Here is a 21757-nt window from a genome sequence, read left to right as displayed (position 1 = left end):
CCGGCGGCAGGTCCCCGTCCAGCCGCGGTGGCCTTTCGCCGCCGCTCTCCGCAGCGGCTCTGGATAATTCATTGCTGGAAGCTTCCGAGCTGGCGGAGCCGAGTTAACTCGCTCCCCAGAGGGTGCAGGGCCCTCTGCGGGGCCACCGCAGCCCCGAAGCCGCTTGCTGCCTGGTCCGGTAGGCGCCACGCGTGGGTCCACGGTGCGGGTCCCCTGCTGGCCCTCCCCGCCCCCTCTGCGGACAGCCCTTGAAGGAGGCACGATTTGGCGACCTTTTGGGTTCTGGGAGCCGTGAGCTGTGGCTTGACACGGGCATGCCTTCGTTGTGCGCCTTCTGCAAGGATTTCGGGAGTGTCTCCCGGATCTCAACGATGGACAGGAGGGTTCCTGACCCTACCCACGCTGCTGGTGACCTTGGCGCCTCCCTCCTCCCCGGTGCGGCTGGGGTTCCTGTCAGCTGGGAGGCTTAGTCTGTGGTGGCCGAGATCCCTCCCAGGCCCGGCTCCTGGTTCTGCTGTTAAATCGCACTAAGGAGTGAAGAGGTCTCTGCAGAATCGTTAGCAGACTAGAGGACGAGTGTTTGTATTCTTCTGTTTTTCATGTATGTGGCCTTTGCTTCATTATGTGTATTTCATTTAAAAGGGAAAACGGTTTTGTGTGCTGCATGTAGCACCCATGGGTTGCCTGCCCCTGGTGGCAAGGGCCCGGCCGGGCTGGGCTGGGGTCACAAAGAGAAAGGAGACTCATCTCCTGCCCCCTGGTGTTTAGCAGAGCCCTCCCCTTGGCTTAGGACCATTTAGTCTCTTGAGCGGAAGGAACGATTCTGAAACTGGGAAGAGGGATCCTTTTCTCTTGAGTAAAGGGCATGAGCTCCCACACAGGAAAGGTAGGGTTTCCCAGGGTAACTGAAGGCCCAGGCTCAGAGGGGCTCCAGCAGTCCAAGTAGCCACAAGGAATCACCTGACTTCCAGCCTTTGTTTGGACAGGAGAGATGGCGGTGAACCCGAGGGCTTAGTGCTCAGAATGTCCTGTCTTTTCACACATGTGTCCAGCATGTGGGTGCTGCTGTTTGTGTAGGATGAGATGACCCTTGCAGCTGTGGTGATGTGTGGCATTCTTTCTCTGGGCAACAAAAGGAATGGGTTTGATGAGAAGGCACAAGGGTTCTGTGGAACAGAGGGGACTGGCCAGACTCAACTCTGAAAGCTCACATTTGTGGAAGATTCTTACAATTTGGGCACACATTGCAGATGGTCCATGTAATCAAAGTAGATGGTGTGGTGAACATTAAGGGTGCATTCAAGGCAGACTGAGGACAAACCTGTTCTTCCGTTAGCCCCCCCTCCACTTTTCTGGCTTCCCACATGGGCTCTTCCTAGTGGGGAGGGAGGCTGGCAGTGAGTGGCAGATAGAAGAGGATCCTCCCCTACAGGCTTGCTGCCTGTGGAGACGGGAGGGTTGAGATTACCCAGAGGGCAGGCTCTGTGTCTATAGTCTAGCTAGGATGCTTTGGCAGGAATGAAACAACTGGGAATTGGCACGTGTTAATAATAATGCAAACACTCTAAGAGCTGAGGAAGGGGAGGCTGGGTCTGGATCAGCGTGAGTGGCATAAGGTAGCCCAGGCATCTCCGGGAGGGGTGGTGAATCTCAGGCCTGGGTGGAAGGAAGCCATAAATACAGATGGTGGCACAGGCCCTCCCAGGAGAGAGACCACGCTGAAGCACACTTGTAGTGGGGGGAGGATGAACAAGGGGTAAGAAGACACTGCACGCCTGTCCTACCCTGACTCCAGACCGGGGAGCTGTTTTATGTTTTTTTTAGGTATAGCATAGATACCAGAAAGATAGACATATCCTAGCATACTGCCCCGGGGTTTTTCCATGCTGAACCCACCCATGCAGTCACATTCAGATCCAGGACCCTGGGATCTATCTTCCTGTTCTCCCTCCAGCCATTGCCCCCTGCCCTGGTCTACCCCATCTACCTGCCTTCCCCAAGCGTCATGTGACTAGAATCGTGCAGGTCTGTGTGTGAGTACCAGGCATCTGAGAGCCCCTCCTGGTGCCATTGTGGCTGTGGCATGTCCACACTTATTGCGATGGAGGCCGATGGTGAACACGTAGGTACCCACGCATGGTCTTGAGCTTTGGACCCTTCCAGCGTCTGACTGTTGGTGCTGCAGCTGTGGCCGCTCGAGTGTCTGGCTTTGGTGATGCGCACTTCCAGTGGGTCCGTGCTGAGGAGTGGGATTACTGGGTCCTGGGCATGTATTGCTCCTTCTGGGGACTGCAGGCAAAGCTGTCACGCAGTCCTGGGGTAGCCACATTGGTAGGTGCTCACTACCAGACAGAGCGGCAGTCTCCAGGGACTGAGGCAGGATCTCCCAGCAGTCTGGTAAGGTCTGGGAGAGGTAGTCCCTCCAGCTGCAGGCTGCCCTCAGGTGGACAGCAGGCTAGCTGCATGGAGGGCCTCTGGCCCTGATACCCCTGGCATGAGGGAAGAGTTTCTGCTGCCCTTCGCCTTACTCCTGGCAGCTCCTGCCCCTCTTGTGCAACAGACCATACCCTGGAGCTGGTGACACGGTGGTACTAGGTGCCTTGTCAACTTGCTGTGTCCACAGACCCCTAGGCTCTGCTCAGGAATTCCCCTGACCTAGAAGGAGAGCCACTTCTTGTTTGGGCTTTTGAGCCACACAAGACCCTTCTGTTCTGTGACAGCATGGAGAGACATCCAGGAGCCAGTGGTGAGATGGCCACCAGCTCTTGGACCCATGAAGTCACCATTTTCCTTCAGTTTTAAACGTCTAGAATTATAACAATTAAATATCATGTGATAGAATTTGGTAGGCTTGATAAAAATAGCCAATTAACTTTAAAAGGCCTACCCTGGTGGGGTGTGCTTACGTCTTTGAACGCTAGGCTGTTTCTAAGACTGTTATCTTCACGATGACAGGCTTGTCGCCACCCGGGCAGAGACGGTTTTTCTTTTAAACCCGGAGAGTTTGGTTTTTTTCTTCTCCTGGGCCTTAGCGTTGCCTTTCTCTCGAGTTCTGTTCTTCGCCCTCTTTCAGTTTTTCACAAACATCTTGTTCTCCTTTCTTATCTGGACGTGAGCAACAAGAACGTCAGGAGGCCAGTGTGGCTCCGATACTCCTCTTGGCTTGTCATTTTCTGAGTTCAGATTCTTGGTCACCAGGGCTTAGTGGCTGGTGCGGGCTTCTTGCTTGTCCTTCCACTAGGTCAGTGCCATGCGATGGACATACCACCTGAGCTCACCTGCAGTGTTAAGAAGCGCAGATCCAAGCTTGAACGTTCCAGGAAGATGCAGGCTCCTGGGCGCTCAGCCCTGCTGCTGCGCAAGGTATAGAGTCCATTATTGATGAGCTACTTTGTATTCTTCTGTATTCTTCAGACTAAGTCTTCACAGACTTCTCCTGCAGACCAACCTGGCTGGCACAGGACAGGTAGGGCAGGAGACCCGCTGGGCAGTTTTACCGTGGCCTGTTGTGGATGTGTTGGCACCAGCTCACTCACTCCTCAGCACAGCCCTGAGCTTGGTACCATTGCTGCCCCCCTAGTGGGGCAGGGGGGTGAGTCAGAGAGGGCCAGGAGCTTGGAAACAGTGAAGACAGCATGGCCTTCAGGCCTGGAGGTGGCCAGGCGACTGGGCCGTGTCTGTGCAGTTGGTCCCACCACTCACCTCGGTGAGTCCCAATGCCTGGTCTGTGGTGGGGAGGGCCGGGCACCACTTTCCGCCCCTGCATGGCAGCCTCCTCCCAGTCCAGCCCTGCAGGAGGACTTCCTACCTCAGTCCAGCCCGAAGTGGTCTCTCCAAACCCCAGGTCCAAGTCACAAACCCTTACTGCTCCTGTTGCTTTTCGGGTCAAATCCCAGCCCATGGTGGGCACTGCCTGCTTTCCCAGCGTCCTCCCAGCATCTCATGCCCTCCTGGCTGGTCCCTTCTAGAGCTCTGTGCTCAGACTTCTCCCCGTGCACCTGCTGTCCCTCCCTGTGCCAGTGATGCCTGTCTCCTCCTCCCCCCAGATTCCTACTCAGACCACGGCAGACTCCCTTCCCCAGGGGAGCCTCTTCTAGGACACGCCCTCCCCAAACCTCTAAAGTGTATTGTGACACTTGGGTGCTTGTTCTGTCCAACGTGGAATGAGGAGAAAAACCGTGGCTGGGCACAGAGGTGGCACCTGTCGCCCAGCTCCGAGGAGGCTGAGCCGGAGGATGGAGCCCGGAGCCCAGAGCTTGAGGCCAGCCTGGGCAGCACAGTGAAGCCCATCTCAGAAAAGAGGGTTACACTCCGACACACTGACAGGTCCTGCCCTTAGAGGGGGACCCTAGGAGTGTTGGACCCTAGGAGGAGGGGCTGTGGCTGCTGCTCATCACACCCGCTCTGTCGGGAGCCTGCCAGATGCCGAGTTCCCACACGTGTGGAGCCAAGTAGAAGGGCTGTGTGACTAGTGTGAGAGGAAGGCACTGGCTGTGGTCACTCCTCCCATAGGCCCGGGAGCGTGTCAACTTTGTGTGTTCGTGTGGGAAAGGCATCTTCCCTGTCTCCCTCTCCTTCAGCCCCCAAGCGGCCAGCTGCTGCCCACCCCTTTGTTCTGGTCACCTTCCTTTTGTGGTTGCTTACTTACTTGGGTCCTTGTCTGCCTCCTCTGGGTCTTTCGCTCATTCCCACAGGACAGGAGGACCTCTGAATGCGATGGTCATTGCCAGGCTGCCTCCCACCCCAACCCCTGCCCCCAGCCAGCTGCTCCCCGAGGACTGATTCTAAGGCCCACTGGCAGCGTCACTGCCAGACGCCAGCACCTTGTGGCCGTGGCCTCGCCCTGTTCTGGCATGTGGTATCCCAGTCACTGTGATTTCCTGCAGATGTCTCCCGCCGTCCTGTCTCGAGTGCCCACTGGGCTGTGGCTGAGGCAGCCTTAAAACCGGAGCCCTTCCTGCTGGTCATGCCGTCACTCTGTGGACTGCCCATCCTCCTGAGGTCCTCTCTCTCCCTTCAGGTCCTGACTGTTCAGCCCAGGGACTTGTCCCCTGCAGATTAAGAGGGAAGCCTTGTGCTGAAAGGTCAGCTGGTGCCTGGCTTGTTGGGGGCCTTGTGGGGCTGCGGTGACTTGTTCTTCTGCAGCAGGTGGCCATGGCATTGTGCTGTGCCATCACAGCCCCCCCGGGCAGCTCTTTCATAAGGCACTGGTTAAGGCTACAGGGACCCCAGGGTGGGGAATCCTGTGGGCAGCTCCCTCTGACCCCTAATGCCCTGTCCTGCTCCTCTGGCCTCTTTCTGCCTGAGGACTGTGTAAGCATCTCTGCCACGAGCACTCCCGAGCCTTCTTCCTGCCTCTTAAAACGTTTCCCTTTGTGACCTGAACTTGCTCTGCGGCAGACCTTGGCTGCCCTGGTGCTGAGAGCAGCCCCCAGGCCAGCATCTTCCTCTTCCGTCTCTGCTTGGCCACCCTGGCCCTGCTGGCTCTGACTCAGCCGCTCTGTCCCTCCGGTGGCCATGATGTCAGTGGCCCTGTGACCCTGGTAGAGCTTCACCATCTCCTCCCCCAGCTGCTGTTGGGAGGCCCTGCTTCTTCTTAGCCGCGTCTCTGATCACTCCCTGTATGCTGGGGTAGGGGCAGCCTCAGTGCTCCTCAGGCACCTCTGACTGGCCGCCCCACAAGGGCCATTCACATATCACCACCTGGGCAAGGCCCCTGGTTCCTGAGAAGGCCCAGGCTGAGCCGCAGCCCCCTGTTCGATGTTTCCAGAACCCCAAGTGTTTGGGTGCTTTGACTTTCCTGGTGGATTCTTCATCTGAAGAGGAAAGGGGCTGCGTCTTACTACTTCTTATATTCTCATCTCCTGGTATGTGAGGATTGCTGTGCTTACTAAATAACCTAAATGATCATCAGGTGAACAAGACAGGTTACACAGTGGCACAGATGAGCCCTTTCTCTGAGGCCCGAGTGCCCAGGGCTGCCTGTGTTGTCAGGAATTACCTTTCCCCAGTTTCTGAGATCATCCTCAGGCACTGGTGAAAGGAGAAGGGAGAAAAGAGACCCCCGTCCTCTGCTGTGGGCTCCTCCCCACTGGCCCTGGGCCTACGGGAGGTGGGCAGAGAATGGCACAATCCCTGTCGCCACAGGGTGCGTACGTTTGGAGGCGAGTGGTGGGTTTCACCAGGTGGGAGGACAACAGGGCCTTTTAGGGGTCTTGCTGCCTTCATGCACTTGTGAAGCTCCTAACTTGCTCTAGCAGTTTTTAAAATGCTGTTGGATCAGACCAGTTGGAGTTCCTAATCCTGTCCTGCAGAGAGTCTGAGACGCAGGGAGTTCCTGCTTTTAAACTCAGCCCCACGGGCTGTGCAGTGGCCCAGGAGTCACCGAGTAGAGCCACCCTGTTATCCCTGGAATGCTGGGCATTGGTGTGACCAGGGGCTCTTGCTGCTGGGGACACCTGCCCCTGAAGGGCTGGGTTTGTAGTAGGCAGAAGCACCAGAGGGCCACTGGCATGCTCCCGACACAAGCATGCTCCCAAGCAAGCCTAGAGTCCTGTGTTTTCTTGACTCTTCCTGCCAGGAAGTTGGGGTTGTTGGCATTCAGTGGACAGGAGTCTCATTTCCTCTCTCTCCAGCCACTGCGTCAGCCAGCCCCAGTTTTACTCCTAAGTGAACTTGTCTGACCTTACACCAATTTTACCTTCACCCAAGAATCTACCAGCGGGCGCCCAAAGATTCAGGCATGATGAAGAGGGCACTTCCTGGGCGTCTGTGTCTCCCCGCAAGTCACCTGCTAATTAAGAAGGGAAAGCAGTAGCTGGACTGGGAGAAGCATGGCCCCTTTAACTCCCCATCAGACCAGGCGTCCCTGAGGTGGGGACGCTCAGCAGACGTGCCTGGACAGCGCTGCGGAAGGCATGGCCTCTCTCTGGCCTCATCCAGCCAGGAGGGCCCACCTCAAGTCAAACCACGGGAGCAGCAGCGGACAGCCCAGCTGGGAGACTGTCCATGAGTAGGTGGCCTGCACTCTGCAGAAGGACAGAGTCAGACAGATAAAGGAATGGCCTCAGACATGACAGTGAGTGTCACGTGTGGCCCTTGACTGCATCCCGGAGCAGGAAGAACCTCCCTTGGCAGTTTTGTTCTAAGGCCGTCAGTGGAGCTAGTGGAAAAGTCTGGAGGAGCTTTCTGCTAGATTCCAGCGTCAGATCCACCATCGTTTCCTGACTTCTGTCACTGTGCTGTGGTGGTCTAAGGAATGTCCTTTTTTTAGGAAATATGGAATACTTAGGGTAGCTATCACTGTGTTGTCCCCTCATTTTTAAGTGGCTCAGTGATGGGTGTTTTTCACACTGAAGGAGCTGCAGGGCTGGTGGTGGACAGTTGGGCTGAGGCTGGATGAGACTTCTTCATTCTCTTTGTGTAGGTTTTATGTAAATGAAATCATTTCACAAGGGAGTTTACAAGCTAGGTGCCCGCCAGGTCCCAGTGCTGCACATCCCCTGGGAGGGACCACTCCCGGTCATAGCCAGCTTCCTTTCCCATATCGTCCAGCTCCCTTGACTTGTGCTTTGCCTCTTCTGGCCTTGGCAGGACTTGGGCAGAAACCACCAATCTGGTGGCTTCACAAGGCTTGCAGGTTCTTCTTCCGGCCTGCTGCGGCCCCATGCCATTGCCCAGCACCTGGCCTCTGACGAGACCTGCCCTGTCCTGGGAAGAGACTTCCCATGCAGGCACTGAAGCACGGTGGAGGTGTTTATTCACAGAGGTCAAGCCTCTCTGAGGCTAGCATTTGCTGGTAAAGGGTGGCCTGTCCCCGGCCTGATTTCCGGTATATGCTTAGGCTTGTTCTGCCTGGGGACAGGTGCTTTTCCAGCCCCTGCTCTATAACGCAGTGTGGGCAGGCATCTCTGCTTTTGGCTGGGCTCTCCTGTGGAGACGGTGGCAGGGGTTCAGGGAGGACATCTGGCTGGGCCTGGTAGGTTTTTAGGTGGGTCTGCTTATCGCAGTCTGCAGGGCTCCAGTGATACTGACCAGCCCCAGGGAGCAGCTGCGGCACCAGTGCGGGCGTGGCCTCTGCTCCTCTGTCCTTCCTGTCCTCCCACCCTGGCTCCTGCCCCCCTCACTGTGTTCTCACTCCCGTCTCCCCCTCCTCCCATCCTCCCATTCCCGCCCCCCACTCCCATCTCCCCCCCACTTCCGTCTCCCCCCACTCCCGTCCCCCGTCCTGTTTTCCCTCTCCCATCTCCCCCCGACACTCCTGTCCCCCGTACTCTTGCCCCCCCACTCCTGTCTCCCCCCACTCTCATCCCCCCTCCTGTCTCCCCCCGTCTCCCCCACTCCCACCCCCCCACTCCTTCCCCATCTTCTTGGGTGCCCTCTTCCTCTTCCACGGGGGCCTGAAGTGCTGGTGCCTGTGGGACGGGCGAGCTTTCCTCTTTCTGTGGAACAGTTGGTGAGTGAGAATCTGCCATTTGAGTGGGGCCAGGATGGTAGAAGTGTCTCTTCCAACACTGCTTTTCACAGATTAGCAAACATCCTCTAGGGTTGAGTGACTTGGCCGCTATGAAATCGCCCACAGTTGAGCATTTGATCTCTTCTTTTGTTCTTAAGGGGAAAAAAAAAAAATCAAACAGCGGCAGCTGCTGCTTCTCCCCAAGGTGGTGGGCAGTTGGGGGATTGGCTCTCCTGCCCTTCCCACCACAGGCCCAACCCGTGGGTCTTGATTGAAAAGGGGCCTGAGCCCTGTTCTCCACGAGCCGGTACTGGTGGGACCCGTGTAGACACTCAGGAGTCTGGGCCTCCCGCTGGCCTCAGCAGATGGGGTGCTTTGGTCAGCTTCCTGTGGGCACCCGGTGGCAGGCTGTGGTGCCAGCATCGGCTCACATATGCCACAGGTACTTTTTGGACACCTTTTCCACAGTGGGCATGGCTTTAGGTGCCGAGTTAGTCTAGTGAACAAAATGGACAGTCTCTGCCCCTGGGAAGCATGTATTCAAGGGACAGCAGTGCCCAGTAGTGAGTGCTAAGGAGCAGTGGCTGCTGGCTCTCTGCAGAGGGCCCTAGAGGAGGACAGGCTTGTGCAGACACCAGGACGGATGGTGGGGGACGTCTCTGGAGGGCAGAGGCCTGCTGTGGGTGTGTGCCAGAGTGGAGCAGGGAAGAGAAAGTGAGAGGGTGGGGAGGCGAGGGGGCCCTGAGGGCCCCTGAGGAGAGAGCTGTCCAGCGCAGAGCGCGGTGGCTCTGTGGGTCAGGAAGAGAGCCACGCGGGGTCGCTGGGCCAGTTCTAGTATGTGGGACATTTGTGTTTCCAGGGGCTCGGAACCTCTCCCCTTCGTGCTTGATAGTGGTGATGGGGTCCCAGTCAGAGGAGCACCAGTTGGATAAAAGGCCTCAGTCGGTGAAGCGCTAGCATTTTGGTGGATGGTCACAGTGAGCTCCGTGGGGACTACTGTGATGGCATCACGGCGGGCTCCTGTGGACTGTGGTCATGGTGTCACGACAGGCTCAGGGTGGACTGTGTATCTGGACAGCAGCACCTTCATTCTCCATGCAGAGGACTCACCCTGACCACTCTGCCCAGTGTGTGGGAGAACTTGGACACCTGTGGGCTGAGGCCTGTTGCTGACCACTTGCTTTGTCCCTGGGGAGAGCTAGCTGGGGAACAGGCTTCTCAGTGCTGCCCATCCCTGGCTGGAGGGACCCTGCTTACCCATGCCCGCTGGGTGTCCTTGCCTGGCCCTGCCAGCTAGGAGTGGGCCTGGGGATCTGCCCACTTGCCAGCACCCTGCAGTGGTCTTGTGCATGGTAGGGTAGGACAGACCCTGCCAGGGATGGTGGCGGATGCGTCTATAACTGAGACTGACCCAGGTTTCCTGGGCAGTGGTGGGTCAGGTCTCGGCACCTCCTGTGTGGTTTTGATCTCCTGTGTGATTTCACACTCCTGAGAGTCCAGTGAGATGCTGCCACCCAGTGGAAAAGGGGAAGGGTTGGAATAGTAGCCTGGGCCTACGTTGGTGGTGGGCTAAGGCTGCCAGAGGCACTCTGCTGGGGTCCTGGGTGCCCAGGAGTGAGCCTGGGTCTCCGTCCACCACAGGCCTGCTGCTGGGGCCCCACCTGGCTCAGGGCGTGGACTTGGGCCTGGCCTTGGGCCTGGCCGTGGCCGTGCGGTTGGCTCGCATGCCCCCAGCAGGTGAGGACAAGACCACACGTGTGATGAATCAGGATTCTCTAGATGGTGCAAGGCAAACAGACCTCAGGAAGGTTAGATACCGAGACTCAAAACCCTGATCTCAACCCTCCATCTCAGTCTTGCTGTGCACAGTCACCCATTGACTTTAAAGTAGGACAATGTTGAAATTTTAATGTACATGCTGATGTTCTCAGTGGTCAGGGCTGGGTGATCTTGTCCCCAGGAAACATTTGTGGTGTCTGGAGACATTTTTGGTTGACACCACTAAAGGGTAGGTGGGGAACGAGGGGTGCTGCTGGCATCTTGTGGGTGGAGGCCAGGGGTGGACAGCCCCCACCTCACAGAACTGCCCGGCCTGAGTGTCGGGAGCCCCGTGGTGCAGAAGCCCTGCAGGAGGGCCTCTGGGGTCCTGGGAGTAAGCCCCGTTGCTATGTGTTAGGATTCTTGGTGAGCAGTCATAGGAGAGTTCTGATGACACCAGTTGGCACGTTGCCAGCGCAGTGGAGGATGGAAACCTGCCTGCTCAGGGCGGGCTATCCCTGGACTCCTCAGAAGTGCGTGTGAAGGGCTGGCAGGCCTGGGGCCAGGCCCCACGTGGGCAGGCACACTGCTGCTGTTCAGGTGCATGTGTGTGGCTCACATGTGATGCTGTGGGACACGTGTAGGTGCAGAATGGTTCTATGGTAAAGCAGGTGGGTGCCTCCATTGTCTCATGTGGTTGCTTTTGGGGACAGCAGCAGCTGCGACCTTCTCAGAAGGCCCTGCCTCGGCAGCAGCATCAACCCTGAGATCTCTGGGCTTCTCACCCTCAGCCTCTACCTGCATCTCCCCACTTCCTCCCGCCCACGCTAACCCCTGTTCCACTCTTGTGTCTTGAGCTCTTTAAATTCCACATAAAGGCAAGCTCATGCAGCCTTTGTCTGTCTGTCTGTCCGTCCAGCTTACTTCACGTGGTGCCCTGTTCTCCACGTCTGCCCTTGTTGTGGCAAATGGCAGGATCACTGTCCCTGTCCCACCAAGCAGCCTGTCCTCTGGGCCAGGAGTGGACCTGGGCCCCAGGCTGCTTTCATGCTGGTGCCCTCAGGGAGGCATCTGCTGGCAGCAGCCACACCCTGGGCACAGCTTCTCTCACGCCCTTCCTCCGTGTCCTCTCTTGGCCGTAGGTCTCCTGAGAGTAGGGACCAGTCCATCACCTTGTCTCTGCGTCCTTACAGAGCACAGAGCACGGCACAGAGCCTCGTGGAACTTAGAGACCAGCCCCTGTGTGAGTCAGCAGGGCACTGAGTGGCCGTGTGATGGGGGAACTTCAGAGTGTCCTCACAGTCACAGGTCTTCTTGGTCTCCCTCCTCAGCCCCTTTGGGGTGGCTTTCCCAGAGCAGGGCTCATGGGCGCTTCCCTCCTGCTCTTGGGACCTTAGCTCTCTGGGTAGCCATGGCCCACCCTTCCATGTGGCCTTCCTCTGGCTGAGCAGACTTGCTGTGAGCCCCCTCCCTCCTGCCCTCTGGGCCGGCTCTGCAGCTGGGCAGCCGTGGTACTGATGACCAGAGAAACCTAGGTGGATGCAGTTGGGGTCTCCAGGCAGGTGCCCTCTCTTCCCATCTCCCTTTATTCCTATCTGGAAGGGGGGAGCAGAGAGGTCGGCCTCAGGTTGATGCTGGAGGAGCCGAAGAAGGCAGGGTTTGGGGACACTCAGACATAGCGGAGCCGCCTGGTCTGTGGCGTGGCCCAGGACCTTCGCAGTCAGGTGTCTGGTGTGCAGCCAGCACAGCCCCTGGCTGACACCTCAGCTCTTGGCCAGTCAAGGCAGCCCGGGGTTCCTGCTGTCCCTGCCTTGTTGACCTGGAGGCTGCAGGTGTTGGAGACTCCTGCATGTCTTCCTCTGCCTCCCTCCTGCCCTCTTGCCTGTGTGGTCCCACCCCCAGCCCTGCCAGAGCTGCAGCCAGAAGCCTTCTCTCACTGGGAGCTGCCCCCCAGGACTGCCCTGTGCTGCCCTGTGATACTGGAGCTGTCCCTGCTCACCTTCCCAGACAGCCCGCCCCAGCCCAGCACAGCTCTGCTCGCTCTCAGCGTGTCCTGGCCTGCCTGTTACTCAGCCACACCCCCCGATCTTCCCCAGACGTGGGTGCACAGGCAGGGCGTGGGGTGGACGTGGAGTGGATGGCACAGGCCGAGCGCTCAGTCCTGCTGCTCTCCCAGGTGTCTGTTGCCAGGCCGGGTGCCCCCACAGTGCAGGGGGCAGGTGTTCTGGGACTCAGTGGGGTTGTGTACAGGGGAGTCCCTCCCAGCAGAGGCTCTGCCCGCTGCTACTGTGCAAGCACCATCCAGTCCTGTCGTTCCTGCTCGTCAGTATTCATCGTTAACTTGTGAAAGGTCGGTGGTCCACAGAGACGCGTGCCGTGTGCTCACCGGGGCCGCGAGGGGCCGTTTCCTCATCAGATCTGCAGGCTCCTGAAGACCCCGGTGTGTCTGTGGATGGAGTAGACAAGACTTCCCTGCACAAAAGTGGCTGGTGCAGCCGTGACTTGGGGGCTGTCGCCCTGGTGGCCCGAGGAGAGAGTTAGAGTGATGTGCCAGGGCCCAGCACTTAGAGAGGGGGAGGAGAGCAGGAAAACCAGCCCACTGTCCCTGTCAGCAGAAGTCCTGGGGCAGCGCCTGCAGCTTGAAACTGAGGATTTACTCAGTGTGGACACCCAGTCCCTGCCTGTCGCAGGGGACCACAGCAGTGTGCACAGCAAAGACCCTACTGCAGGAATAGGCATGGGGGGCAGAGACAGATCCTATCATGAAGTGGGGACAAGTGTCTCCCAGGAGTGTTAGGAAGACAGTAAACCTGGGGCGGCCACGTTCCTGTTAGTCTAGCCCAGGCACTTTCCTCTTTTGAAAATTAACTGAGTTGACTCCTGCTGTTAATTAAATTGACAGAAAGATGGATGGGGCTGTGTGCACTCATGGCCTTGGCCAAGGGGTGGCTTTGGAGTGCGGACATGTGTGTGACAGCTCCTGCCCCAGCTGGCCCCGTGATGCAGTCCATGTCGGGCCGCCGTGCAAGCCCTCTGCAGGGAGGGCCCATCGTTCTCTGTTGGCCAGCGCTTTGGAAGCCCAGGAGGCTTTGCAGAAGACGGTGGGCCATCTCTGCTGCCCATCAGGCTGGACTTGCTGGACAGCACTTTTTTATCTTTAGATGTATGTTTTCCAGCTCAGCAGACACATGATCCTTTCTTAATGAAGCTCTCTCTGAAATCCAGGAACTCGGTTCCTGCTTCTCCACTCCTGAGATGCTGTCCCTGGCATTCTGGAGGTGCTCCAGGGTTCTGAGAGGCATTTTGTTTGGGTGATTTTTGTATCTCCTGATAGCATGGCATCAGTGATAGCTTAATGATTCTCCCCCCAAATGAAAACGTTTTAATCTTCTAGGAATGAAGATAGGAACGAGCGGGATTCAGTAGTAGCATTGAGAGGAAAAGGTGAGTTGTGCTCCCCGCTCCTCGTACCCCTGTGCCTGCTGTGAACCAGCATCCTGGTCATAGTCCTCGGCTCAGAAGCTCGGCTCTATGTGCGCTGGCTGTGGGTAACAGGTCCCCACGCTTGGCTGCACTGCGCCAGCTAACCATGGGTTACGCTGTCTGATGCCATGCCTTGGGTGTCCTAAGTGCTCAAGGGAGAATTTGGTAGATTCTTCAGCAGAGGGGTCCTATTAGGTCTTAGGCGCTGTATTTCAAAACTACTCAAACAGAATGACAGTCTAGAATTGGTAACTCTTGCTTCTTAGACTTGGAGTTGAGATTGTTTTTAGTGAGGAAAAAGAAATACTTGAGTGTTCATTTAGTTTCAGATTAAAAGGTTTTTCCCCAAAAGAAAATGGCAAAACCCTAATGGGGAAAATAAAGAGAGTTATGAGACATACTTTGAGTGTATTTACTCTTTATTGGGTCTAATGGTTAATTTGAATTGTCAACTTGATTGGATCTAGAGATGCCAGGGATTAAGTGGCTTCTGAGTGTGTCATTGAGGGTGTGTCTAGGAATGATTGGCATGTGGAATAGCCAACTGAAATGGAGACTCTTCCTGAGTGTGGGCAGCACTGACCAATAGGATGGTGGCTTGGATGGAACAAAAGTTGGGAGAAGGGAGCAGCAGCAGATACAAGCTTCATTCTTCCTGAAGGGGCTCTTCATTGCTGCTGCGATCATCTGAGGGTATCAGACTCTCACTTCTTCACTTGTCCAAAGTGGACTCTGCCAGTGATTCTCCAGAAGACTTGGGTCTCAGGCCAGGGCAGCACCATTGAGCCCTATTGGGGCTTCAGTCTCTTGGACTGCGCAGCTCCTGGTTCCTCCATCTCTCCAGCTGCAGATGGCCATGTGGACAGTCCAGCTTCTGGTCATATAAGCCCACCTAATAAGTCCCCTTTTATAACCATACTTCCCCTGATTCTGTTCCCCTGGAGAGCCCTGACTAATACAGACCTTGGTACTGGACTGGCTCTGGAGAAGCAGAATTGTAAGGATGGTTTTCCTTAGTTGGTTCTGTGGGTTCTGGAGTTGGTCTGAATTGTTCAGACCTAAAGTTACTGAAGTCTCTCCTCCTGGTACCATGGAGAGCGCTGATAATCCATGGTGTGAACTGTTGAAAGAGATTTGTAAAGTAAATGCATTGGATGCTCCCAATTTGCCACTTGTAAAAAGTGAGGCATTTAGTGACTAAACGTCACACCTTTGAACAGTTGTGGAAAACTAAGAGATATGATGACGTTGGTTGGCGCTCCTGGCTTCCCTGGACAAAGTCACAAAGGAGAACCGTGAGCTCAACAAGTCAGTTTCTCAGCTGAAGTCGCGCACGACTGATCTGAAAGCTGCTCAGTGTGTTCTGAAGGAGACTCTTCCCTCTTGTCATCACAGGGCTGAGGTTGCTGAAAACCAGACACAGACACTAATCCTGCAATTGGTGAATTAAAACAGAACTTTAACTCTCAGCCTCAGGAGGTGTCTTTGGTCAAAGTGAGGGCGCTGCTTTGGAAAGAAGGGATCCTGCAAATTGGGATGGTGACTTATGGGAGGAGCCTGAAGGCGCGGGTCATTGAACTCCCAATTCTGATGAGCTTATTTGGCCAGAAGTTGTTGAGTCTCCACCCTTAGCCAGGTCAGTCACTCCTACCCCACCCCTGTGGCACTGGCTTCTCCACCCTCCCTGGAGGGAACTAATCCTGCTTTGCTTATGGAAACAGTAAAAACCTTCTTTGATCCAGTTGCTCAGCAGGAGAATGCTGATGCTTCTCAGGACCCAGCCTTACCACCCCTTTTGCCTGAGGCCTATAACTAGAGCCCAGTCTAAGCAGCCCCTAGAGGTGAGGTACAGAGTATGACCAGCAGGAGCTCGGCTCCACTCCAAGGAACTTCTTGAGTTTTCTAATTCATACAAGCAGAGGTCCTGTGAACATGTGTGGGAATGGATTTTAAGGGTGTGGGATAATAGCGGAAGGATCATCAACTTGGATCAAACTGAGTTTATTGCTATTGGCCCATTAAGCAGAGATTCTAGGTTTAATGTACTAGCCCACAGTGCTAAAAAGGGTACTAATAGTTTGGCTGGTTGGCTGAAATATGGGTCCAAAGATGGCCCACTGTAAATGAGCTGGAAATCCATGACATTCTTTGGTTTACTGTTGATGAGGGAATTCAGAGTCTCAGAGAGAGAATGCTGGAGTGGGTTTGTCCCATGCAACCTTCTCCTCCATTCTTGGGGTATCTGCGCTTCACCAGAACTGTAAGAAACAAATTTGGGAGGGGAGCCCCAGCATCCCTGAAGGGCTCTGTCATTGCTCTTTGCGTGCCAGGCCTTACTGTGGGAGCTGCCGTCAATCAATTGGAAGACTTCAATGCGATGGGCATGATTGGATCTCGGGGAGGAAGAGGCCAAGGGGCAGCCCTCACTTGCCAAAGACAGCGTGGTTCATAGTTACCATAATGGACAACAAAGGGGAAGAAATGGACACAATATCCTGACTTCTGTAGATCTCTGGCATTGACTACTTAATCAAGAAGCCAAATAGATGGAAACCCACCACATTCTTACTTGACTTATATAAGCAGAAAAACTCCAGGGCTAACGTCAAATAGTCTGCCCCAGATCATAAGAGCAGAGAATCACGACCTCTCAACCACTTCCCGGATTTGAGTCAATCTACTGATCCGGAACCCCTTGAATGAAGGGAAGGCCAGGTCCTCTTGAGGAAGGACCTTGGTACAGTACCACAAATCTTTCCTGTTAATCTGTCTCCCATCCTTCCCTAAAGGGTCCTAAGGCCTTTTACTAGGAAGACTGTGCACTAGGGAAAAGACAGTGATCACACCTTTCGGGGACTACTAGACACAGGCTCTGAATTGACATTGATTCCTGGAGATCCGAAACGTTCTTGTGGCCCTCCAGTAAAAGTAGGGGCTTATGGAGGTCAGGTAATCAATGGCGTTTTGGCCAAGGTCGACTCATAGTGGGTCCAGGGGACCCCAAAACTCATCCGGTGGTTATTTCCCCAGTCCAGGAATGTACAATAGGAATAGATGTGCTTAGCCCTTGGCAAACTCCCACACTGGTTCTCTAACCTGTGGAGTGAGGGTTGTTACCTTGGGCAAGGCTAAATGGAGCCTCTGGAGTTGCCTATACCTGGGGAAATAGTGAATCAACAGCAATATCGCATCCCAGGGATTGCAGAGCTTAGTGCCACCACCAAGGACTTGAAGGGTGCAGGGGTGGTGATTCCCACAACACCCCACTTAACTCTCATCTTTGGCCTGTGAAGAAGACAGATGGGTCTTGGAGAAGGACAGTTGATTGTCATAAGCTTAATCAGGTGGTGACCCCAACTGCAGCAGCTGTACCAGATGTGGTTTCTTTGCTTGAGCAGATAATGCATCTCCTGGTACCTGGTATGCGGCTACTGATTTGGCACATACCTTTTTCTGCATCAAGGTGCATAAGGACCACCAGAGACAATTCCCCTTCAGCTGGCCAGGCCAGCAGCCCTTCACAGTCCCTCCTCAGGCGTGTCTCTGTTCCCAGCACTATGTCACAGCTTAGTTTGCAGAGACCTTGAGCGTCTTTCTCTTCCACAAGGGATTACACTGTCCATTATACCGATGACATTGTGTTGACTGGGCCAACTGAGCAGGAGGTAGCAACCCCTTTGAACTTGCTAGTGAAGCATTTGTATATCAGAGGGTGAGAAACTAATCCCACTAAAATTCAAGGCCTTTGAGTAAAGTTTATAGCAGTCCAATGATATGGGGCTGTTGAGATATTCCTTCCAGGTGAAGGAGAAGTTGTGGCATCTGGCCCCTCCTACAAAGAAAGAAGCACCAGGCCTGGGGGGCCTGTTTGAACTTCGAAGTCAGCACATTCCTCACTTGGGTGTGTCACTTAGGCCCATCAAGCGAGTGACTGGCAAAGCTTCTTGCTTTGAGTGGGGTCCAGAACAGAAGGCTCTGCAGCAGGTCCAGGCTGCTGGGCAGGCTGCTCTGCCACTCGTGCATGTGACCCAGCAGACCCAATGGTCCTTGAGGTGTCAGTGGCAGATAGGGACGCTGTCTGAAGCCTTTGGCAGGCCCCCATTAGCGAATCACCGAGGAGGCCATTGGGTTTTGGAGCAAGGCCCTGCCATCATCTGCAGACAGCTACTCTCCCTTTGAGAAACAGTGCAACTTGGCCTTCTACTGGGCCTTAGTGGGAACTGAACACCTGACCTTGGGCCACCAGGTTACTATGTGACCTGAGCTGCCCATTATGAGCTGGGTGGTATCAGACTCACCAAGCCATGAAGTCGGACATGTGCAGCAGTACTCCATCACCAAGTGGAGGTGGTACCTACGCCATTGAGCACAGGAGGGACCTGAAGGCACAAGTAGGCTGCATGAAGAAGTGGCCAACTGTCCATGGCTTCTGCTCCTGCTGCAGTACCTTCTGTCCCTCAGAATGAACCTGTGTCTTCATGGGATGAACCTTATGCTCAATTGACAGAGAAAGGGAAGACTGGGGCTTGGTTCAGGGATGGTTCTGCACAGTACCCAGGTACCACCCGGTAGTGGACAGCTGTGGCACTGCTGCCCCTTTCTGGAACAGCCCAGAAGGACACTAGTGAAAGGAAACCTTCACAATGGGCAGAACTTCGGGCAGATGTGGTAGCATCTGGCTGGGCATTTTACCTGGAAGGAAAATGGCCAGATGTGTGATTAAACACTAGCTCATGGGCCACAGCCAAGGGGTTGGCTAGCTGGTCAGGGAAGTGGAAAGAACATAATTGGAGAATTGGTGACAAGGACATTTGGGGGAAGAAATATGTGGGTAGACCTGTCTGAACGGGCAAAGGATGTGAAGATATTTGGGTCTCATGTGAATGTCCACCAAATGTGACGTCAGCAGAGGAGGATTTTAATAATCAGGTAGACGGTATGACCCAATCTGTGGACAGCAGTCCACCTCTTTCCCCAGCCACCCCTGCAATGAACAGTGGTCATGGTTGCAGGGATGGCAGTTATGCATGTGCTTAGCAGCATGGACATACACTCACCAAGGCTGATTTGGCTACAGCCACGGGCCCGTTTGCCAGCAGCAGAGACCAACGCTAAGCCCCCTAGTGGCATGATTCCCCAGGGAAATCAGCCAGCAACTGAGGCAGGTTGAATATAGTGGACTGCTTCCATCACAGAAGGGGCAGCGGTTTGTCCTTACCAAAATAACACTTATTTTGGCTATGGATTTGCCTTCCTTGCACGTAGTGCTTCAGCCCAAACCACCATCCATGGACTTTCAGAATGCCTTATCCATCGCCATGGGATTCCACACAGCATTGCTTCAGACCGAGGAACTCACTTCATGGCCAAAGAAGTGCGGTAGTGGGGTCAGGCTCATGGGATTCACTGTCTTACCGCGTTCTGCTCCATCCTGAAGCAGCTGGTTTGGTAGAACATTGGAATGGACTCTTGAAGATGCCGTTACAGTGCCAGCTAGGTGGCAATACAGTGCAGGGCAGGGACAAAGAACTTCAGAAGGCTATCTATACTCTGAATCAGCATCCACTCTATGGTATTGTCTCTCCTATTGGTAGAATTCACGGGTCCAGGAATGAATTCATGGATGGAGATGGAAATGGTACCTCTCACCATCACCCCTAAGGACCCACTAGGAAAGTTTGTGCTTCCTGTCCCTGCAAGATTATGCTCTGCAGCCTGGAAGTCTTAGTTCCAGAAGGAGGAATGCTTCTGCCTGAAGATGCAACAGTGATTTCATTAAACTGGAAGTTAAGCCCCCACCCCCACCCCCACATGACACTGAGTCAGCAGGTTAAGGAGGGAGTCACGGTGCTGGTGGAGTACCAAGGGGACATTGTCTGTCACTCCACAATGGAGGTAAAGAAGCACACTCCTGGAGTGCAGGAGATCCCTTAGGGCGTCTCCTGGTACTGTTGTTAAGGTCCAGGGGAAACCACAAGGACCCAATCCAGGCAAGGTGACAAAAGTCTCAGACCCTTCAGGAATGAAGGTGTGGGTCCCACCTCCAGGGAAAGAGCCAAGACCTGCTGAGATACTTGCTGAAGGTCCAGGGAATACACAGCAGGTGGTAGAAGGTAGTTATAAATACCAGCTGTGGACATGTGGACAGTTACAGAAACGAGGATTGTAATTGCCACTGATGACTCTTCCCTGTTCCATTAAGAATATATTCAGGTGTACTTACACATACATTAAGAGGAAATGTTATTACTCTCCTGTTATTCATCATGTAATGTAATACTGTAATGACTTAACATCAGTAATGTTTTTGTTTTTTCTATTCAGGAGAAAGAACTAGTGTATTCAGTTATAGGAAGGATAATTATGTTAGGCAGAATTAACACCTGGCTATTGTGTTTACTTGGAGATTAAGTATGATATAAAAAATCATACTTGGATATCAGATTGAAAAGGGGTGGACTTGTAACAGTTAATTTGAATTGCCGATTTGATTGGATTAAGAGATGCCAGGGATTGAGAGGATTATGGATGTGTCTTTAAGGTTGTATCTAGGAATGATTGGCATGTGGAATAGCCAACTGAAATGGAGACCCTCCCTAAGCTTGGGCAGCATCAACCTATAGGATGGGAGCTTGGATGGAATAAAAATTGGAAGAACAAGGAAGCAGCAGCAGATGCAAGCTCGGTTCTTTTTGAATGTTTTCTTTTGTTTTTAAAATAGTTTTTAGTTGTTGATGTACCTTTGTTTTCTATTTATTTATATGTGGTGCTGAGGATCTCACACATGCTAGGCAATGCTCTGTCATGGAGCCCCAGCCCGAATGGGTTATTACTGCTGCTGTGATTGTCTGAGGATATCAAACTCGGGCTTCTTCACTCTTCCAAAGCGAACTCTTGACAGTGGTCCCCAGAAGCCTTCCCTCTCAGGCTAGGGCAGCATCGTGGATACTCTTGTTCTGGAGCTTCAGCCTCTTGGACTGCGTAGCTACTGGTTCTCCCATCCTGCAGACAGCCATGTGGACTGTCCAGCTCTGGTCACATAAATCAATCTAATAAGTCCCGTTTTATGATCATACTTAGGTGATGGCAAGATTACAATCAATCACTGAGTTGATCTCAAAGTAGGAGATGGAAACTTTCTTCACCAGCCCGTGGTCTGGATCCACCAGCTGGTTGGCCAAGGGGCAGGCTCCAAGTCTACACCCTTCCACCAGCTCCCAGGGTTAAAGCACACCTTTATAGTCCAAACCACATTAATCATAAACGGCTGTTGCTGTGATTCAAAATCATAAACAAACATCACAAGATCTAAAATCATAAGCAGAAGGGGAAGTAGGTCAAAATAACCCTAGTTGAGCACAAGTTAAAGAATGGTTACTAACATCTAGATAATCTTTCTCTGATAGGGTCTCACTAAGTTGCTGAGACTGGCCTCAAACTTGCGATCCTCCTGCCTCAGCATCCTGGGTCCCTGAGATAATAGGTGTATGCTACCACATATGTCTGAAAGGTCACAAATAAAAAATAAAAAGGTCTGGGGATGTAGTGAGACCCTGTCTCAAGATGGAAAATGGAGGGGCAGGAGGCTGGGGCTCAGTGGTAGAGTACCCTGAACTCATGCCCAAGTACTGAGGTAAAAAGAGTAAATGTTAACATTTTGGAATAATCGTAAATTCACACGATACCTTGGGGTGCCTCCGTGCCTTTCCTAGTCCCCCACAGTGGTGCCTGCGAGGCTCCTGTCATAGCTGGGAGGCTACATGGGCACAAGACAGGGAACATCTTCATCACTACAGCCCCCGACACCCCAATGTGTCCCCACCCTCCAGCCCCAGACACCCCCCACGTGTCCCTACCCTGCAGCCCTAGACACCCTGATGCGTCCCCACCCCGCAGTCCTAGACACCCTGATGCGTCCCCACCCGCAGCCCAGATGCCCCGATGCATCCCCATCCCCCAGCCCCAGACGCCCCACTGTATCCCCACCCCCAGACACCCCATGCATTCCCAGCCCCAGACACCCTGATGCGTCCCCACCCCACAGCCCCAGACACCCCAACA

The 21757-nt window shown here is 54.3% G+C and overlaps 1 protein-coding gene across 3 annotated transcripts in view; it reads left to right on the top strand.

Moving 5' to 3' along the window:
- Positions 1–14: 14 nt before the first annotated feature.
- St3gal5 (ST3 beta-galactoside alpha-2,3-sialyltransferase 5) overlaps positions 15–21757 on the top strand; it is a 35390-nt gene continuing 13647 nt past the window's right edge. Inside the window, exons 1-2 of one of the 3 annotated variants that reach the window (XM_048787787.1) lie at positions 3993–4003; positions 15092–15098. The gene's annotated coding sequence lies outside the window, so the exon portion shown is untranslated. Of the gene's footprint in view, positions 602–3992; positions 4004–15091; positions 15099–21154; positions 21180–21757 lie in introns of those variants that run through there. The other 2 variants (XM_048787786.1, XM_015506352.2) reach the window with 2 other exon arrangements.

Source organism: Marmota marmota, unplaced genomic scaffold, assembly GCF_001458135.2.
Source record: "Marmota marmota marmota unplaced genomic scaffold, marMar, whole genome shotgun sequence".
Taxonomy (NCBI): Eukaryota; Metazoa; Chordata; class Mammalia; order Rodentia; family Sciuridae; genus Marmota; species Marmota marmota.
Note: the sequence above shows the minus strand (reverse complement) of the source record. Positions and strands in the feature narration are given on the sequence as shown.